Source organism: Rutidosis leptorrhynchoides, chromosome 11, assembly GCF_046630445.1.
Source record: "Rutidosis leptorrhynchoides isolate AG116_Rl617_1_P2 chromosome 11, CSIRO_AGI_Rlap_v1, whole genome shotgun sequence".
NCBI classification, from domain to species: domain Eukaryota; kingdom Viridiplantae; phylum Streptophyta; class Magnoliopsida; order Asterales; family Asteraceae; genus Rutidosis; species Rutidosis leptorrhynchoides.
The window spans coordinates 378,427,137-378,435,674 of NC_092343.1; positions in this window are offsets into that span (position 1 = coordinate 378,427,137).

Here is an 8,538-nt window from a genome sequence, read left to right on the forward strand (position 1 = left end):
GACATATCGAATAATCCAGGACAAAGGACAATTAACCCATGGTAATAAATTAAAATCAACACGTCAAACATCATGATTATGGAAGTTTAAATAAGCATAATTCCTTTATTTTATATCTTATCGGATTTTTTAATTATCGTACTTTTAATTATCGCAATTTTATTTATCGTCATTTTATTTATCGCACTTTAAATTATCGCACTTTTATTATCGTTATTTACTTTACGCTTTAAATTAAGTTATATTTATTTTTAATATTTTACATTAGGTTTTAATTGCGACTTAAGACATAAAATCGACAAACCGGTCATTAAACGGTAAAAAACCCTCTTTTTATAATAATAATAATACTACTTATATATATATATATATATATATATATATATATATATATATATATATATATATATATATATATATATATATATATATATATGTATTTATACAAATATAGTTTAAAATATAGCGTTAAACTTGGCTAGCTCCCTGCGGAACGAACCGGACTTACTAAAAACTACACTACTGTACGATTAGGTACACTGCCTATAGTGTTGTAGCAAGGTTTAGGTATATCCACTCTATAAATAAATAAATAACTTGTGTAAAATTGTATCGTATTTAATAGTATTTCGTAACAAAAATATAACTATTTCGTATACACCTCGCATAACATCAAAAGTAATAACAATATTATTATAACAACTATATTTATACTTGTATTATATATATGTATCATTACTTATATTATATATTAACTTTTATTGAATATTTCTTGTTTATAAATTTTATCTATACTATAATATACATATAGTAGTAATTATCTATAGAAATCATATATTTAATATAAATTCATTTTAATTATAGCTTAATGATTTTATATCTTATTTTACATATTTAATTGTAATGTTTAAATTATTTTTCATAATTTCAATATACTTACATATATATATATACACGTTACGAGTTATTTATATATTTAATTATAATAATTAATATCATATTGTATATATTTAAATTTTGTTATTTAAACAAAACATTTTTAAAAATCAAACTCAATTGAATCGAAGAACGTTTCTGCACGTTTGAATATAGGTAATTCGAATATTATGAAATTCAATTCTCCACTAACTTTTGTCTAATTCTCGATAATAGACACATTTGTTCTTACTCGTAAACCACTTTATCATTTTCCGAATATTGTTAAAATGGAAAGATTTCTCAAATCAAATTGGACCTCTCAACAGAGACACGTAAATCATATCATAATTCAATGTATTTGATAACTCAATCATTTGATATTATCTTCTAATTCCACCGATAAATATATTGAAACAAATACGTTCATGTAAAGTATCATACGTTTAATACTTTGTTAATATTTTCAAGTTATAATATATATATATATATATATATATATATATATATATATATATATATATATATATATATATATATATATAATCATATCCATTTATATAATGGTTCGTGAATCGTCGAAACTTGGTCAAGGTTAAATGAATGAACACAGTTCAAAGTTTTGAGATTTTAATATTACAAACTTTGCTTATCGTGTCAGAAACATATAAAGATTAAGTTTAAATTTGGTTGGAAATTTTCGGGTCGTCACAGCTAGTTTGTGTTATGTTTATTTTCTTTTGCTTTTGTATAGAGAAAACAGAAAAACCAGAAAAATCAGAAAAACCAGAAAATCAAATAAAAATTGAAAAATAAAAAATCCATAAAAACCTGAAAATCTTGAAAATGAGTTACTTATTATATCTATGGGGAAGTGATTACAATACTGAACTGACATGTTACTGGTGTAAATAAGTAGTACATGATGATTGATAACGTATTACTTGAAATGTCCCGTTCTTATTGATTAAAAACGTTCCATATTAATTGATTTCGTTGCGAGGTTTTGACCTCTATATGAGACGTTTTTCAAAGACTGCATTCATTTTAAAACAAACCATAACCTTTATTTCATCAATAAAGGTTTAAAAAGCTTTATGTAGATTATCAAATAATGATAATCTAAAATATCCTGTTAACACACGACCATTACATAATGGTTTACAATACAATAATGTTACAACAAAATAAGTTTCTTGAATGCAGTTTTTACACAATATCATACAAGCATGGACTCCAAATCTCGTCCTTATTTAAGTATGCGACAGCGGAAGCTCTTAATAATCACCTGAGAATAAACATGCTTAAAACGTCAACAAAAATGTTGGTGAGTTATAGGTTTAACCTATATATATCAAATCGTAACAATAGACCACAAGATTTCATATTTCAATACACATCCCATACATAGAGATAAAAATCATTCATATGGTGAACACCAGGTAACCGACATTAACAAGATGCATATATAAGAATATCCCCATCATTCCGGGACACCCTTCGGATATGATATAAATTTCAAAGTACTAAAGCATCCGGTACTTTGGATGGGGTTTGTTAGGCCCAATAGATCTATCTTTAGGATTCGCGTCAATTAGGGTGTCTGTTCCCTAATTCTTACATTACCAGACTTAATAAAAAGGGGCATATTCGATTTCGATAATTCAACCATAGAATGTAGTTTCACGTACTTGTGTCTATTTTGTAAATCATTTATAAAACCTGCATGTATTCTCATCCCAAAAATATTAGATTTTAAAAGTGGGACTATAACTCACTTTCACAGATTTTTATTTCGTCGGGAAGTAAGACTTGGCCACTGGTTGATTCACGAACCTATAACAATATATACATATATATATCAAAGTATGTTCAAAATATATTTACAACACTTTTAATATATTTTGATGTTTTAAGTTTATTAAGTCAGCTGTCCTCGTTAGTAACCTACAACTAGTTGTCCACAGTTAGATATACAGAAATAAATCGATAAATATTATCTTGAATCAATCCACGACCCAGTGTATACGTATCTCAGTATTGATCACAACTCAAACTATACATATTTTGAAATCAACCTCAACCCTGTATAGCTAACTCCAACATTCACATATAGAGTGTCTATGGTTGTTCCGAAATATATATAGATGTGTCGACATGATAGGTCGAAACATTGTATACGTGTCTATGGTATCTCAAGATTACATAATATACAATACAAGTTGATTAAGTTATGGTTGGAATAGATTTGTTACCAATTTTCACGTAGCTAAAATGAGAAAAATTATCCAATCTTGTTTTACCCATAACTTCTTCATTTTAAATCCGTTTTGAGTGAATCAAATTGCTATGGTTTCATATTGAACTCTATTTTATGAATCTAAATAGAAAAAGTATAGGTTTATAGTCGGAAAAATAAGTTACAAGTCATTTTTGTAAAGGTAGTCATTTCAGTCGAAAGAACGACGTCTAGATGACCATTTTAGAAAACATACTTCCACTTTGAGTTTAACCATAATTTTTGAATATAGTTTCATGTTCATAATAAAAATCATTTTCTCAGAATAACAACTTTTAAATCAAAGTTTATCATAGTTTTTAATTAACTAACCCAAAACAGCCCGCGGTGTTACTACGACGGTGTAAATCCGGTTTTACGGTGTTTTTCGTGTTTCCAGGTTTAAAATCATTAAGTTAGCATATCATATAGATATATAACATGTGTTTAGTTGATTTTAAAAGTCAAGTTAGAAGGATTAACTTTTGTTTGCGAACAAGTTTAGAATTAACTAAACTATGTTCTAGTGATTACAAGTTTAAACCTTCGAATAAGATAGCTTTATATGTATGAATCGAATGATGTTATGAACATCATTACTACCTTAAGTTCCTTGGATAAACCTACTGGAAAAGAGAAAAATGGATCTAGCTTCAACGGATCCTTGGATGGCTCGAAGTTCTTGAAGCAGAATCATGACACGAAAACAAGTTCAAGTAAGATCATCACTTGAAATAAGATTGTTATAGTTAGAGAAATTGAACCAAAGTTTGAATATGATTATTACCTTGTATTAGAATGATAACCTACTGTAAGAAACAAATATTTCTTGAGGTTGGATGATCACCTTACAAGATTGGAAGTGAGCTAGCAAACTTGAAAGTATTCTTGATTTTATGTAACTAGAACTTGTAGAATATCTGAAGAACACTTAGAACTTGAAGATAGAACTTGAGAGAGATCAATTAGATGAAGAAAATTGAAGAATGAAAGTGTTTGTAGGTGTTTTTGGTCGTTGGTGTATGGATTAGATATAAAGGATATGTAATTTTGTTTTCATGTAAATAAGTCATGAATGATTACTCATATTTTTATAATTTTATGAGATATTTCATGCTAGTTGCCAAATGATGGTTCCCACATGTGTTAGGTGACTCACATGGGCTGCTAAGAGCTGATAATTGGAGTGTATATACCAATAGTACATACATCTAAAAGCTGTGTATTGTACGAGTACGAATACGGGTGCATACGAGTAGAATTGTTGATGAAACTGAACGAGGATGTAATTGTAAGCATTTTTGTTAAGTAGAAGTATTTTGATAAGTGTATTGAAGTCTTTCAAAAATGTATAAATACATATTAAAACACTACATGTATATACATTTTAACTGAGTCGTTAAGTCATCGTTAGTCGTTACATGTAAGTGTTGTTTTGAAACCTTTAGGTTAACGATCTTGTTAAATGTTGTTAACTCAATATTTATAATATCAAATGAGATTTTAAATTATTATATTATCATGATATTATCATGTATGAATATCTCTTAATATGATATATATATACATTAAATGTCTTTACAACGATAATCGTTACATATATGTCTCGTTTAAAAATCATTAAGTTAGTAGTCTTGTTTTTACATCATATAGTTTTTACAAGTTTTAACGTTCGTGAATCACCGGTCAACTTGGGTGGTCAATTGTCTATATGAAACATATTTCAATTAATCAAGTCTTAACAAGTTTGATTGCTTAACATGTTGGAAACATTTAATCATGTAAATATCAATCTCAATTAATATATATAAACATGGAAAAGTTCGGGTCACTACAGTACCTACCCGTTAAATAAATTTCGTCCCGAAATTTTAAGCTGTTGAAGGTGTTGACGAATCTTCTGGAAATAGATGCGGGTATTTCTTCTTCATCTGATCTTCACGCTCCCAGGTGAGCTCGGGTCCTCTACGAGCATTCCATCGAACCTTAACAATTGGTATCTTGTTTTTCTTAAGTCTTTTAACCTCACGATCCATTATTTCGACGGGTTCTTCGATGAATTGAAGTTTTTCGTTGATTTGGATTTCATCTAACGGAATAGTGAGATCTTCTTTAGCAAAACATTTCTTCAAATTCGAGACGTGGAAAGTCTTATGTACAGCCGCGAGTTGTTGAGGTAACTCAAGTCGGTAAGCTACTGGTCCGACACGATTAATAATCTTGAATGGTCCAATATACCTTGGATTTAATTTCCCTCGTTTACCAAATCGAACAACGCCTTTCCAAGGTGCAACTTTAAGCATGACCATCTCTCCAATTTCAAATTCTATATCTTTTCTTTTAATGTCGACTTTGGGCGGTTTTCAACCGTTGTTGAATTTGGATGATCTTCTCGGTAGTTTCTTGTATAATCTCCGAACCCGTAATCTGTCTATCCCCCACTTCACTCCAACAAATCGGAGACCTGCACTTTCTACCATAAAGTGCTTCAAACGGCGCCATCTCAATGCTTGAATGGTAGCTGTTGTTGTAGGAAAATTCTGCTAACGGTAGATGTCGATCCCAACTGTTTCCGAAATCAATAACACATGCTCGTAGCATGTCTTCAAGCGTTTGTATCGTCCTTTCGTTCTGCCCATCAGTTTGTGGATGATAGGCAGTACTCATGTCTAGACGAGTTCCTAATGCTTGCTGTAATGTCTGCCAGAATCTTGAAATAAATCTGCCATCCCTATCAGAGATAATAGAGATTGGTATTCCATGTCTGGAGACGACTTCCTTCAAATACAGTCGTGCTAACTTCTCCATCTTGTCATCTTCTCTTATTGGTAGGAAGTGTGCTGATTTGGTGAGACGATCAACTATTACCCAAATAGTATCAAAACCACTTGCAGTCCTTGGCAATTTAGTGATGAAATCCATGGTAATGTTTTCCCATTTCTATTCCGGGATTTTGGGTTGTTGAAGTAGACCTGATGGTTTCTGATGCTCAGCTTTGACCTTAGAACACGTCAAACATTCTCCTACGTATTTAGCAACATCGGCTTTCATACCCGGCCACCAAAAATGTTTCTTGAGATCCTTGTACATCTTCCCCGTTCCAGGATGTATTGAGTATCTGGTTTTATGAGCTTCTCTAAGTACCATTTCTCTCATATCTCCAAATTTTGGTACCCAAATCCTTTCAGCCCTATACCGGGTTCCGTCTTCCCGAATATTAAGATGCTTCTCTGATCCTTTGGGTATTTCATCCTTTAAATTTCCCTCTTTTAAAACTCCTTGTTGTGCCTCCTTTATTTGAGTAGTAATGTTATTATGAATCATTATATTCATAGATTTTACTCGAATGGGTTCTCTGTCCTTCCTGCTCAAGGCATCGGCTACCACATTTGCCTTCCCCGGGTGGTAACGAATCTCAAAGTCGTAATCATTCAATAATTCAATCCACCTACGCTGCCTCATATTCAGTTGTTTCTGATTAAATATGTGTTGAAGACTTTGTGGTCGGTATATATAATACTTTTGACCCCATATAAGTAGTGCCTCCAAGTCTTTAATGCAAAAACAACCGCGCCTAATTCCAAATCATGCGTCGTATAATTTTGTTCGTGAATCTTCAATTGTCTAGACGCATAAGCAATCACCTTCGTTCGTTGCATTAATACACAACCGAGACCTTGCTTTGATGCGTCACAATAAATCACAAAATCATCATTCCCTTCAGGCAATGACAATATAGGTGCCGTAGTTAGCTTTTTCTTTAATAACTGAAACGCTTTCTCTTGTTCATCATTCCATTCAAATTTCTTCCCTTTATGCGTTAATGCAGTCAAGGGTTTTGCTATTCTAGAAAAGTCTTGGATGAACCTTCTGTAGTAACCAGCTAGTCCTAAAAACTGGCGTATGTGTTTCGGAGTTTTCGGGGTTTCCCACTTTTCAACAGTTTCTATCTTTGCCGGATCCACCTTAATACCTTCTTTGTTCACTATGTGACCGAGGAATTGAACTTCTTCCAACCAAAATGCACACTTTGAAAACTTAGCGTACAATTCTTCCTTCCTCAATACTTCTAACACCTTTCTTAAATGTTCACCGTGTTCTTGGTCATTCTTTGAGTAAATAAGTATGTCATCAATGAAAACAATGACAAACTTGTCAAGGTATGGTCCACACACTCTGTTCATAAGGTCCATGAACACAGCTGGTGCATTAGTTAAACCAAACGGCATGACCATAAACTCGTAATGACCGTAACGTGTTCTGAAAGCAGTCTTTGGAATATCATCTTCTTTCACCCGCATTTGATGATACCCGGAACGTAAGTCAATCTTTGAATAAACAGATGAGCCTTGTAGTTGATCAAATAAGTCGTCAATTCTCGGTAGTGGGTAGCGGTTCTTGATGGTAAGTTTGTTTAACTCTCGGTAGTCGATACACAACCTGAATGTACCATCTTTCTTCTTGACAAACAAAACAGGAGCTCCCCACGGTGATGTGCTTGGTTGAATGAAACCACGCTCTAAAAGTTCTTGTAATTGGCTTTGTAGTTCTTTCATCTCGCTGGGTGCGAGTCTGTAAGGAGAACGAGCTATTGGTGCAGCTCCTGGTACAAGATCTATTTGAAATTCAACGGATCGATGTGGGGGTAATTCCGGTAATTCTTTCGGAAATACATCGGGAAATTCTTTTGCAATGGGAACATCATTGATGCTCTTTTCTTCAGTTTGTACTTTCTCGACGTGTGCTAGAACAGCATAGCAACCTTTTCTTATTAGTTTTTGTGCCTTCAAATTACTAATAAGATGTATCTTCGTGTTGCCCTTTTCTCCGTACACCATTAAGGGTTTTCCTTTCTCTCGTATAATGCGAATTGCATTTTTGTAACAAATGATCTCTGCTTTCACTTCTTTCAACCAGTCCATACCGATTATCACATCAAAACTCCCTAACTCTACTGGTATCAAATCAATCTTAAATGTTTCGCTAACCAGTTTAATTTCTCGATTCCGACATATATTATCTGCTGAAATTAATTTACCATTTGCTAATTCGAGTAAAAATTTACTATCCAAAGGCGTCAATGGACAACTTAATTTAGCACAAAAATCTCTACTCATATAGCTTCTATCCGCACCCGAATCAAATAAAACGTAAGCAGATTTATTGTCAATAAGAAACGTACCCGTAACAAGCTCCGGGTCTTCTTGTGCCTCTGCCGCATTAATATTGAAAACTCTTCCGCGGCCTTGTCCATTCGTGTTCTCCTGGTTCGGGAAATTTCTAATAATGTGGCCCGGTTTTCCACATTTATAACAAACTACATTGGCATAACTTGCTCCGACACT